Below are 13,983 nucleotides of genomic sequence, written 5' to 3'. Positions count from 1 at the left end.
GTATTTGCTATGCTATATAGCTATTAATATTTTAATCTTACTCTGTCTGTGCTATATAGTGCTCACAAATATTCAAAAATATGTCTAACTTACTCTATCTCTTCTATATAGCACAATCTATGGTATATAGCTATGTGTGTCTTCTTATGCTTTATAGATATGGATAGTTACCTTTTTGCAATTCATACCTGTGAATAAATTTGTGTGGTATTTTTAATGATTTTGTTTGTGGCTTTTAAAGCTATGATTGTAAGTTTTTTACTAGATTCTTGGCTTTTTCAGACTTATTATTTTTTGAAGTTTAGAGACACCCACCCACATGTGCAAATTGTGGGCAAAGGTCCTTTGAGAAGCTCAAGCCATGGTTTGTATGGAAGTTTAAAGATCGGAACACGTGTTGTTGTGTGTACCACATACAAGTGATGTTTTTAAAAGATGCATTTAATATTATGCGCTCAGATACTTTTGGTTTTCATGGGAATTCATGTACATGTGAGTGCAATGCTTGCAAATCATCTGTGGGATTGGGGCTAAATGTCTTGCTGTTGAGCACTCTTTCTCAAGGATTACACAATTGTGGAAACTGAGTGTATGTAAAAAGGAGCGGGATTCAAGATTTCACCAATACAAGTGTATTATGGGCTAGTGTAATGAATGTGGTTTGAAAAAGCTTTACTTCTGTCCACGACGAATAAGAGGAGACAACAAAGATAGTTCCAATTTAATTCTTTGAGGAAATTCAAGTTCAAAACAAGCATGGTCAAAGTAAACGGAAAGTGTTATCCCTCAAGCATGTGGCTTTTAGTGAGGTGACGAAGATGATACATGACCGCACTAAAATCTTCATCAACCACAATTTCACTTATAAATGGCAGGCTGATAAATACATAGAGTGCTTAAAGATCTTTCCTTCAGATACCATTGTATCAGTAGTAGATTTTGCTGAAAACTACTCATTCAAAGAGAAAAATGAGATACAATCCCTGCATTGGCATACAGATTAGTGCATAATTCTTGTTCATATTACGTATTGGCTTAGCAGTAAGGATGACAATACTGTCAAGGAGATGCATTTCTACATTTTTGATGATAAGTAGCATGATACACTCTTTGTCCAACACTGTTTTCTTCTTTGTAATAACCAGTGGCTTAACGAGTAGGGTTTGAATTTCAAGAAGCACCGAGTTTGAAGAGCAGTGGCTTAAAGAGAAGGGTTTGAATTTCAAGAAGCAGCATGATACACTCTTTGTCTATAGCACTATTTTCTTCTTTGTAACTGATGGCTTAAAGACCAGGGCTTGAATTTCAAGAAGGGTGTGGTCAGATGGTGTGGCTTCACAGTTCAAAGCTGCAAGACCATTCTACTTTATAGAGCAATTTTACCAACTAACAGGTGTTGAGATGACATGGAATTTTTTTGGATTAGGCCATGACAAGGGGGAGCATGATGGCGGTGGCGCTATAGTAAAGAGGGCCCTAACACATGAACAACTTAAGAGTGATGGTGTTCTGTATAGGCAGGCTGCTGATGTTGTTGAGTTTTTGACAAAGCAATGTCCAATGGTGTATCTAGCTCCTATGCATAGTCCACTAAGGCAACCCCTAACATAAAAAGAAAATTTTGGTTGGTAATATTGGTGATGTAGATAGGTCCAAGGCATGGGGGTGAGACGGTAAAAGGAACTGGAGCATTGCACAACATTTCTAGGTTTTGCTATTGGACCCTAATCAAGTCAAGACAAGAATTCTATCATGTTTTTGCATTGCATGCATTAGAGGTCATTGGAGGTCTTGTTGTAACAATTCATATGTTCAGAAGTGGGCACATCTCAAATTGAAGCCTCTATCAGAAGAATCATTTCCCGCATCACTGGAACACGAATTACATGCTAGTGTGGTACGAGAGGAGAGTGTCAAGATGACACAAGTATGTTTGAGGGATTCTTGGATATGCTAAGTGAATTACTCAATGAAAGTGACAACTACGATGTGAATGTAGAGGAAAACAATGAAGAAGATGTAGAGGTCTATCTTCTGAAATGGTTAAAGCCAAAGTGGAAGACATACAGAGCTCTTAAAGATCAATGTAATAACATGTGTTCAAGAGGCACATATATTAATACAGGGTATGATTTCAAACAACAAAAGGAGAACCCTTAGTACTACACTCTACTTGACAACATGGGTGCTAATAACATGTACTCTCACCTTGTTAGGGCAATTAAGTTTGACATGCCCTTGCTAGATGCTACCTTAAAGACATACTACTTGTCCCCTACACTCCATGAGTCCATTTACAATGCCACGCCCTATGAGGCAGCTTGACAACTGCCAGAACATTTGTCCTAGACTTTGTATCTAGGTCATTTTTTACCCTCTGTACAAGGGTTCCTCACTGGAAATTAAGTTCATTAATGGAATATCTCTTTTTCTTCCCACTTCATTATGCATGGCTTGAAGTCTGCAATTGTTTGTTATTATGAGTAAACACATTCTTCTCTGCATGCTATGAAGCACAAAAAATATAGAACAGTATGTGCTATATATAGCACATAGCACATGGCCACTAGTGGGATGTTAACGAACCTTAAGCAACGAATAAACACAATATATTATGTGCTATATAGCACATTCTGTGCTATATAGCACATAGCACCTAGGCACAAAGGGGGATGTAAATGAACCTTAAGCAATGAATAAACACAATTTACTGAGTGCTATATAGCACAGTCTGTGATATATAGCATATAGCACCTGGGCACAAGGGGGATGTAAATGAATCTTAAGCAATGAATAAACATAATTTACTAAGTGCTATATAGCATAGCCTATGGTATATAGCATAGAGCACACTGACAATGAACCTTAAGCAATTAATAAACACAATCTACTGTGTGCTATATAGGATAGAGAAAATTGGCACAAGTGGGCTGTCAATGAACCTTAAGCACAGTTACTGGTGCACAAATAAAAGATAGCACCCCTGATAAATATGGTTTTTTTAACAAACACCTTTAAACTCAAATATTGAAAACTTTTAAATGTTAGAGACTCTACCACAAATCAAGGCCATAAATTTCTACCACGAAGGCCTCCAAAAAGCCAAAAAAATTAGTACATCTGACATTGCACGATACTAGCAATAGGAACCGTATGATACAAATTATGCTCTTGTATTGTGTATCATCTATACAAACAAGAAGTGTGTTGTCATTATTAAAGTTTGTAAAATATCACCAAAAGTTTGCCAAACACTTAAGAAATATGGGCTTACTAGCTTCTCTACACCTATCCTATGCAATGACATCAAGAAAGAAGCCTCTACTTAGAGCTGGAAAACATATTTGCATGGTTGTATCCAAATTTTCCTTCATGCAGCTACTCCATAACACACGATTGAAACTCTACCCACAGCCTTGAAGAAATTGTAGTGCATCAGGTCTTACAACATACTGAAAATGTGCTTGTCCACAAACCTTTGGGGGGTTGATGACCTTATACAAGTTGCTTATGTCACCAGTCACTCATCCCCTTCCCATTCCTTGAATGTAGGTAATTCTGTATCTTTTTAGCAAAAGCCCATTGAGTTCAAGAATCTAACATTTATCCTTCAAGGATACAAGTGGCACAATAACCTACAAAGGCATCACATGGGGTAATATTTCAGTTGCATCATCTTCAACCTTTCAGCATTTATATCAGCCATAGCAATCTCAACGATAATTTTATCATTCACAACTCCACATGTGGCAGCTTCAATAGCAGTTGCATGAGCATTAGTAGCATCCCCAACATGGCAATTCCTTTCCCTATCAGCATCTACCCCACAATTTTGTGCATCATCCACTTAATCATCAGGGGAAATACCATAAGCCATCTTGCTTGCTGTGTCAACATCTTCCCCAAGAAGTACATCTTGTGCATCATCAACTAATGTAGGGGATGTTGTATCAGCCATCTTGCTTACCATGTCAGCTAAGGCCCAAAGATGTACATCTTGCACATCATCCACTAGTGCAGGGGGTTTTGTATGAGCCATTTTTCTTGTGTGTCATCATCTGCCCCAGCATCAAAAACTTGCACATCAACATATTTCTTATGTTGCATCAAATGACCAACAAGAAAAGAGGTTTGTGCTAGAGGAATTGCATCCCAATTGTCTGTAATTGCATTCCAATTGTCTGTAATTGCAATCCAATTATCTGTTGCTTGCACCTGGGTTGCAAGTTTTTGTATCTGCAACCCCTGCCATATATCCTGCTTTAGCAATCTTTACAGCTCTCTTCAACTTTTAGCCGGAAGCACTCTTACCCTTTGGAACTTTGTACTTAGATGGATCTTTTGTTCTTTTTTTTAAATGGTCGTTTGTGAAGGACATCCTACACATCATCTTTTGTACTTGGATGGATCTTTTGTACTTTTTTTAATGGTTGTTTGTGAAGGACATCTTGCACATCATCGTCAAGAGAGACCGCACTACTAGATGATGTAACTGAGCGTGTTTTTGGTCCCCTTTTGATGATGGTTGACGTATTTGGCATATCTATAACATGCACAATTAGAAAATAATTAACAATACACATTTTTGAACTCTATACCTTAACCATGTAGTGTGAAGTGTATAATAAATGGTGCAAGTGTTTAAACAATATTGAATAAGGAAAAGATACAAATGTAGAGAACAGAACGACTAAATTAGAAGACAAAATCCATTTTCAAACAATCTATATGTTAACCATGTAGTGTAAAGTATACAATAAATGGTGCAAGTGTTTAAACAGTATGCAAAAAGGAAAAGATACAAATGTAGAGAACGAAATGACTAAATTAGAATGCAAAATCCATTTTCAAACAATATTGACCAAAAGCCACATCGTTAATTAGCATCATTAGAGTGCTTAGACTTATCACTAGAGTACAATTTCTGCTTGGCAGATGGTTTTTCTTCTTTACAAAATGACTAAGGGGTACATCTAGTTCATCACCACCTAGGCTTGGGGGGGTTGATCTCGTGCGCTTCGGGGTTGGCTTCTTTAGCCTTGGCGATGGATTTCCCTTCAAAAAGTTAGCTTTCACACGTATCCTTGCCAACATTTCTTTCAAATCAGCACTAAGTGTTGACTCCGCTTCACTTTCCCTATGCACCATCGGCATTGTCGGGTCATCTTGGGTAATAGAATTGACCATCTTTGTTGGGCCGACATGTGAGAATTGTTCTAAAATAACACATGTGGATACATAATTGATAACTAAATTTAGTATTGCAAGTTAACTTTAAGTATAAAATAACATAGTATAGTTACCTGTGGGCTTGCATGGATATTTGTGATGGAGCTCCCATAGGCTCTTTGACCACAAACCCAAATGTTCCTTTTTCTATATGTGAAAATCACATGTCAGATTTTACACTTGAACCATCAGTTATATAGCAAATAGTAAGATATCATGTGTATCCCTTATCATAGTGCTATATTCTTTCTTGGGAGCTTCGTGATTTAGCCACATCATACCCTTTTCCCTCTCAGGGATGACATGTTTACAATTAGGAGCAATACAACTTCCATATTCTCGGCATGTATGAACAAAGCATAACATATGGTACACATGGCAAGGCAATGAAAATATGCCAAGGGTAGTAGCATCAAATGGGAACCCACAACCTGTGCAAAGAAAGGAGTCCCCAACTAAGGCTCTCTTGCTAAAGTCTTCAACTACACATTGGGGGGAGAGGTAAAAATGTACACTTTCCCCTATGGTCAAATGTCACCTCCATAGTTTAACAAAACTTGAGATGATCAGTTTCCTTAAGAAACTCCAACTCAGTTTCTGCCAACCATCTCTGAGGAAACAAGAAACAAGTCCAAAATTATATCAGTATTCATGTATTTATTCCATTGAACATTCATGCTAGTATTCATGTATTTATACCATTTATTATTGATCTTGCTATATAGCACATGTGGAAATCTTTAAATCCAAAGCTATGAGCTATATAGCACAATCTGACCTATATCCTATAGGCAGATTCCATACAGCAAAATCAGTGAGCTATATAACATTATCTAAGCTATATAGCATAAAGTAAGCTACATAGCATGGGACAATATAGAGATCATCTTAGCTATATAGAAGAAAAATTGGCCTTGCACTAGGTTCATAACAAATGCTCCAAGAGGTTATGAGTACTAGTCTTGTATTATTGAAATTTCTATATAGCTCAAGAAGGCATTATGCTACATAGCTTAGTCTTAGCTATATAGCATAAAGCATAACCACTTATATATATAGCCTAATATAGCATAAAGCACCTTTATCTTCAGCTATATAGCATTGAGCAATTAAGCATACAGCCTATTATAAGATATATAGCCCAATATTAGCTATATAGCTGAAAGCGCTAGGCTACATAGCCAGATCCTAGCTATATAGCTGAAAGCGCTGGGCTACATAGCCAGATCCTAGCTATATAGCATATTCACTGAGCTATATAGCCTAATATAGCATAAAAGACATGCATTTTCAGCTATATAGCATGAAGTAGTTAGTTACATCGCCAGATCTTAGCTATATAGCACATTCACTGAGCTATATAGCCTAATATAGCATAAAAGACATGCATTTTCAACTATATAGGATAAAGCAGTTAGCTATATAGCCTAATCTTTGCTATATATCTCAATCTAAGGAATATAACACAAAGCACTGAGCTACACAACCTAGGCTTAGCTATATAGCATAATCACTGAGCTAGAACAAACCATAAAGCACTGACCTATATAGTCGAATATAGCATTGCATCTTCATTTATATAGCATAAATCACTGTATCGCTCAATCTAAGCTATATAGCCCAATGTTAGCTATATAGCACAGTTTACACTACATACCTATATAGCATAGTATACACCACATAGTATATAAATCACTGTATCGCTCAATCTAAGCTATATAGCACCAAGCAGTGAGCTATATAGCCCAATGTTAGCTATATAGCACAGTTTACACTACATACCTATATAGCATAGTATACACCACATAGCAATAGCACACACTTCATGATAAATAAGAAATACTATAAACCACATTTCCTCTATGTTATTGTGTTATTGGGACTACCATATATAATACACAAAAGCTAATATACCTACAAGACCAAGCTATGTAATCTTAAAGGCTAGCTAGCTAAGTGTTATACCTTTGTATTTGCAACCTTTTCCTCTGATTGTGCGATGCTCTCCTGATCTGTCTTTTGAAACTTATCCATTAGTTTCAAAAGCCTTTCTCGATCAGATTTTGAACTCAAGGAGTTAATTTCTCCTTGAAGCTGGCTCACACAATTGCTATGCTGTTGGGCACCCTCAACCCTATGCAAATCCCTCACTGCAGCTTCAACCATGCTCGTTGCTTCTTTGAAGGAGATCTTTGCTAGAATCAGCCTCTCCTGGACTCCCAATTTCATGTTGCAAATCTGGTCCATTTTTGTTGCATCAAATCTCATGGTGTGTGGTCCTGGTCACCCATACATACATCATCTATTTTAGTGGACCACCTAAGTCCATTTGATTGTCCCACTTTTGCATGCATTTGTTCTTCCCATCTCTTTCATTTGTTTGCTATATGATGCCTTTCCTCTGAGCTCTTCATAGCCCTCTCTGCAAAGTGAGCACAGGAAATAGTGTAATCTACTTTAGTTGTAATTGTTCTTTTTGTCGCAATGCAGTTCTCCATGGCAAAAGCCTTTGCAAATTGTTGACCAACTTTGTACATGAACGGACCCTCCTGGTACACATCCCAATGATGATGAACTAATGCCTCTACAAACTTTGCCTTCACATAATAAGCTTTCACCTTCTTATTGCTCCCTTGAACCGGTTTCGAGCATGTGAACACTGTAGTCTGCTCTTTATCAAGAATGTCATTCTTACCATGCAGAGATCGATGATTGACTCCATCTAAGGAAAGGCCATGATCAAAACCAATTTTGCAAGGGTGGGGATGTGGAATTTTCATTATGCTGGCTTGAAGATCCTGATTTGCCCATCTTGCACCAAACTACATGCAGCCCAAAAGAGCACAAACATGCAAGTAGCTGACTTGCAGACCCTTCATTAACATTTAAAAATACTCTACACATGCTAGAGCATCTATATTGACCCAATTTCTACACATATCCTCAATTTCTTAACTCTTTTATCTCAATTTTCCTCTCCAAATATCAGCTGTACAAAGTGCAAAAAACTAAATGCAAACAAAGCACCAAAACACAACCTCTCAACATGTAAAAAAGCTAGAATTTGAAGGTTGCCGTAGCCTTCCTAGGGCATCAAAACCTTCATAAGAAGGGTGAAATAGAATTCCCCTTAAGGGAAGGGTTTTGGGAAATTTAGTTATATGCCCTTCCAATCTGTTTATAAAGAAAAGCAAGGTCGCTGGGCAAAGCCCTTCAAAAAAATTCATCGTCGCATGAAATCATTTTACTCACCTCTTGTAGTAGCTTGTGATTAGTGCTGGTGCACAAGGAAGTCAATGGCATGAATGCTACAATGGAATTCGGCGGGGCTTGAGTACAGTACTTGAAACAGACTAAAGAGAGGGGCATGAGGGGCATTATCATGACATAAAGAGGTAACTACCTTTTTGGTTCATTTTATTTGAAACGTATGTTTAAAATTTTTTTTGGCTAACATTTCTAATATTTCATTTTCTGTGCTATATAGCATTCAAACAAAAAAAAATTCTATGTTTTAAGCATTTACCCTTGCTATGAAATTTAACTATATAACTCTTATAGCATTCCACCATTCCATGCTTTCACCCCTCTCTTCTCATATAATTCCAAGATTGCTTCACATGGAAGTATACGGATATGAAGGGTGTGCCTCTCCAAGTGGTCAAGTACACCATTCCTATGGTTGAGCTAGTAAAGCAGAGGGCCTACCGATGAACCCTAAATACTCCAAGATGGTCTGGGAAGAAATTGAATGACTCATAGACAAGATAGAGCACATGGAATGGGTTTCACTCATACTGATAGTACCCAAAAAGAATGGTAAAGTGAGAGTATACATAGACCTAAAAAAGGTCAATGCATAGACCACTATCCAACCACTTCCATTCACAAAACATGTGCTCGTGTGAGTGGCAAGAAAGTAAGCCTACAATTTCCTTGACAAAATTTCCGATTATAACCAAGTGTTAATCGACCTAAAAGATCAACATAAATGGCTTTTACCACGAAATGGGGCACATATGCATATCAAGTTATGCCATTTGACTTAACCAACACCCTAGTAGGCACCTTCCAACTCCTAATGTGCACAGCCTATAAGAATATCTGTCGGAATTCCTTGAAGTCTTCATGGATGACCTTTGTGTACTACTTTTGTGGTGTCTAAGGAAAGAACTAGAGAGATGCCAGCTTTACATGATCTTCCTCAACCCTCTAAAATGCCAATTCTAGGTCAAGCATGAAATTGCCAGACCATTGTACAAGTTGCTCATTGTCTTTGAATGGACTGAGGAATGCTAGGAAGCATATGATCGACTGAAGCAGGCATTGGCGCACGCTAATTCTACGACCCCCCAATTGGGATCTCATATTTCATGTGCATATTGATGCATCAAACTTTGCTATTGGATGCGTACTAGCCCAGCCTGGTGAGTTCAAATTAGACTATCTAGTCTGCTTTGCTAGTTGTCAGTTAAATGATGTAGATGTGAACTACACCACCACAGAGAGGGAAGAATTGGCCATGGTGTACGCCATCAAGAAGTATCGACATTACCTATTGGCCAACAAATTCGTATTCTTCGTGGACCATCAAGCCTTATTATACGTAGTGAATAAACCTTGTGCCCCACGGGGAGAACCACATGATGGTTGCTATTATGGTTGGAATTTGACTTTACAGTCATGGAACACAGCATGTGTTAGCCGATCATATGTCAAGAATTGCAAATGGGGAACCAACAAATTGAAGATGATCTCCCTGATGCTTGTTTGTTCAAATTGGACATGGTACCCGAATGGAGCAAGGAAATATCAGATTATCTAGCTCATGGTTTTCCATAGGGGAAATACCTTTGAACAAAGATAAAATGCGGCGGCTTATCAAGCTTGCTGCACCTTATCAACTGATTGCAGGAGAACTATATAAGTTAGGAAAAGATAATGTGCTAAGAAGATGTGTGCTTACAAAGTCACCAAAGGCAAGTACTATGGCATCAAAGAAGTTTAAGTCATCACGCTGTCGTGCCATGGCACGTCTATGGTGTGAAACCATGCATGTGAGGCCATTAAATGCAAATCTAGATGCATGGGATTAAGTGCCACAGTGTACATGATGTATATATGCCTTTACGCATTCTGAGGGCTAGCAGAAGTCCCTATGCCTGTGTACATATGGTGTGCGTGGTGTGTGAATAAACTTTGCCCTGAATGCCCTGGCAAATGTACAGAGTGGGTGGTTTTATGGTTTTTTTTTACGAGCTGATGGTGATGCCTGCATGTGAAAGTGTGCTGGGAACTTCGAATGTGTTTGGTTGGTCAATCTAGGGCTGGTTCTGGATGCAAGGATGGCACTCCATTTTTAGCAAGCGTGTGATGATGATTGGCAGTGCATGGCACCGATGGAATTGATGTGTTTGGTAAGTTGATGCTGCTGACTATGAGCTATGGGCACTTTTTACATCTGTTCTGGAAGGAAGTCGTGGATGCCGCACTTGAACTTGAAACAAGGTGATGTAGAGGGCATTAGTGGCCATTATTGAGCTTTAAAAAAATAAATAAAATATGATACAAGTGGCCAATAATTAGAAGAGATACATGGAGGTCTTATTCATTTGCCAGCAGAGGTTCCAGAAAGGTGGCGAAGGCGTGAAGAAAGGCAAAGATGGCCGCTTCGTCGGAGTAGAGGGGGACCCGGGCTGGAACGCTGCAGAGAGGCGAGAGAGGAGAAGCTACCGTCTCGTGTATTTTCTTTTATTCTTTTGGATTTATCTCATCCCAACACTTGGATTAATCCAATTGGCCCATTGGAACCTTAATTGGACCATAATCCAAAAAATTCTAAAAATCTAGACCCTGAGGCTAAGGTCTCTTATACCATTTTCAATTAATTTCTAATGCACATTGGAAAGTTCATTTTGAACTTCTATTTCACGGGAATCCCTTTTAGACATAGGAGGATTTTTATATCTAAAGATATTTTAATTTTGAATTATCTCTCTCTAGACATTTTCTCTCTCTAGGCCAAAACAGGGTAAAACAAGATCTTTCTTCTATTTCAGAGAGGGGAATAATTTCAAGAATAGAAGGGGAGGTTCTTACACCTTTACACCTCAAAAGTTGGAGGGAGGAATCTTACATGACTCATCTCCATATTAATATTGGTCTCTATCTAATCATACGTTTTCATGTGCCATTTTAAGTAACTAACATCATAAACATACAATTCCATGCAAGAACACCTTTATGCAGGCTTTCACATATTGTGACCCATCTCTATAGAAATATTGTTCTCTATCCAAGAATACGCTTTCATGTGCCATTTTAAGTCACTAACATAAAAAACAAACAATTCCATGTGACAAAACCTTTACAGGTGCTTGTGTACTACAACCATTTTCCTTCTCCTCATATTGGGTTAATTAAAATCCATGGGAATGTGAGGTAAGTTAGAAAGATTCCAAACTAAATATGCTTGCTATCTCCACCAAAAGATGTGATGTAAAGTTAGGGATTTTACTTTGGTCACTTCTTGAAATCAATAGTACACTTGCATGAAACCTCACCACATTCTCCTCACCTCTTGTTTTCTCCCTAAGTTTAGATAAAGATATAAATGTTAAATGTGAGGTCATAGTTCATGGAGGGAAATCAATAGTACACTTGCATGAAACCTCACCACATTCTCCTCACCTCTTGTTTTCTCCCTAAGTTTAGATAAAGATATAAATGTTAAATGTGAGGTCATAGTTCATGGAGGGAAAGATAAAAAGCTAAACATGTCAAAAGTCTGAATTGCATTTGATCTAGATATACCATGTGGTAGAGATGTATTCTACCTAGACCACATCATAGAGCTAGAATGCTTTGAGGTGAGATGGGAATAAGTAGAGATGATGCCTTTGACGAGATGAGTAGCTGGTATACACCAGCAAAATGAAGGCAACAGAAGATGCATATGTAAGAAGTGCTGATGCTGCACCACATGTAGAGTAGCAATCACAAGTGCTTAGTGGACATGGAGAGTACACTAGCAGTGTGGAACACAATAACTTGATTTTTGTTGAAATACAATAACTTGAGCTATAATACACAATTCTTAAATTTTCTAGCATTAACCTGTCTAGACATGGTCAACTTCACTTGCATCTTATGCATGTGGGCGATAGAGGAGCAAGTGACAAGGAAAAACAAATTCCTAACGCAATTGTCTGTCAAGGGTTCTTGGGCAATGCCTTGGTGGACATGCAAATGAATGATGCTTGCAACAACAGCACAAGTGCTCGATGGGTTACAAATTATGGCTTGCCTCCATGATGGTATGCATTCCTCCCTGTCCAAAGGACAGGTGGGGCACCGGTAAGACAAGAAGAATATGAAATTATGAATTACTTTTTTGAAAAGAAGGGAAACATTAAAAACAAACAAAGAAAAAAAAATGTAGAATACACAGAAGAAGTAATAATAGTATAATAAAGATAACCTGGAAAACTAGACATGTGCATAACTAAACCAACAAAAGTAAAAGCCTTGTTCACATATTGAAGTTTTCCTTCAAACCACATAGCCCCTTCTTTTCCGTGCAATCTTGCTTCATTGATACCCGAATTCTCTAAAATAGATTGACAACTTGTTGTCTTGTAATGACACCAATTCACCTACCGCCTCGATTGAACACCTCAACCCCATCTCCCTCCTCATAACAATCCCCATTGAAATGGCCTAAAGATGACATAATCCGCACAACTTTGATTGGACGAATCTAGGGGGGGTGTCAACAAAGACGTGCTTCCCTAACCTATCAACAAAGACGTGCTTCCCTAACCTGCCAACAACTTTGACTGGACGAATCTAGGGGCCATCAATAAGGTCCTGCACATCACATCTCTCCAGCTGCCATCCATCCTCTACAGAAAAAAAGACCGGTACATCATCCTCCCTAGGCAAGGAGAGACCCATAACCTGAAGAGGAACACCTGTCCCAGAAAAAACCCCAAACCAAGAATGGTTGGGAATGGTTGCATCAATCTCTGCAATCCTCCAGCTAGAGCCTCTCAAATGCTGTGTGAAATCCATTCTCTGCACCTCGGTGAGGCTTTGAAGCCTCTTCCAAGCCAGCACTGTGGGGCATAGGGTCTCCCAGCTAGCCCAAAGAACATGCATAGCTGCCCCAAGAGGCCTACCATGCACATCGAAGATCAAATCATTCCACAGAATGGGTTGTTGGTTAGCTTCCTCCACTGAACACGGGGGGGATGTGTACCAAAAAACTCCTTAGGCAGTGCCAGGCCCGTAGGAGGGACCTAACCAGGGGAGACGAAGGGGAGTAGTGAAGTGCATCCGAAAAAATAAAGCATGAGTTGAGAGTCCAGTCACCTGTGCGAACAGGGACACACTTCGTAATCTGTTGCATGAGAAAGTCCGTCCACGGCTCAGTGCCTAGAAGAAAGCCCCTAACAACAAGCTTATAGAGCAAAGCCAGGACGTGTGTGATATGTCTGGTGGTGTATGGATTTACACGGGAGCAGGACAGCCGGATGCACACGATTATAGACCATCTGTGGGCATTGGATAAGTGTGGTTCTCACTCATCAGTCTTGTACATTAGTCATTAGACTAGGTTCTCTTATTCAGCGGCACATTCGCCTCTGAGTGAGAGGTTGTTGGGGTCAGAGGCGCATTGCCTTTGCCCGGCCACCCATGCCTTGGCCACTGATGATTGTATCTTATACATATATATACTATAGTGTGTATAGA

Source organism: Cibotium barometz, chromosome 54, assembly GCF_041138505.1.
Source record: "Cibotium barometz isolate CiBa-2024 chromosome 54, ASM4113850v1, whole genome shotgun sequence".
In the NCBI taxonomy this organism is placed as follows: Eukaryota; Viridiplantae; Streptophyta; class Polypodiopsida; order Cyatheales; family Cibotiaceae; genus Cibotium; species Cibotium barometz.
Note: the sequence above shows the minus strand (reverse complement) of the source record.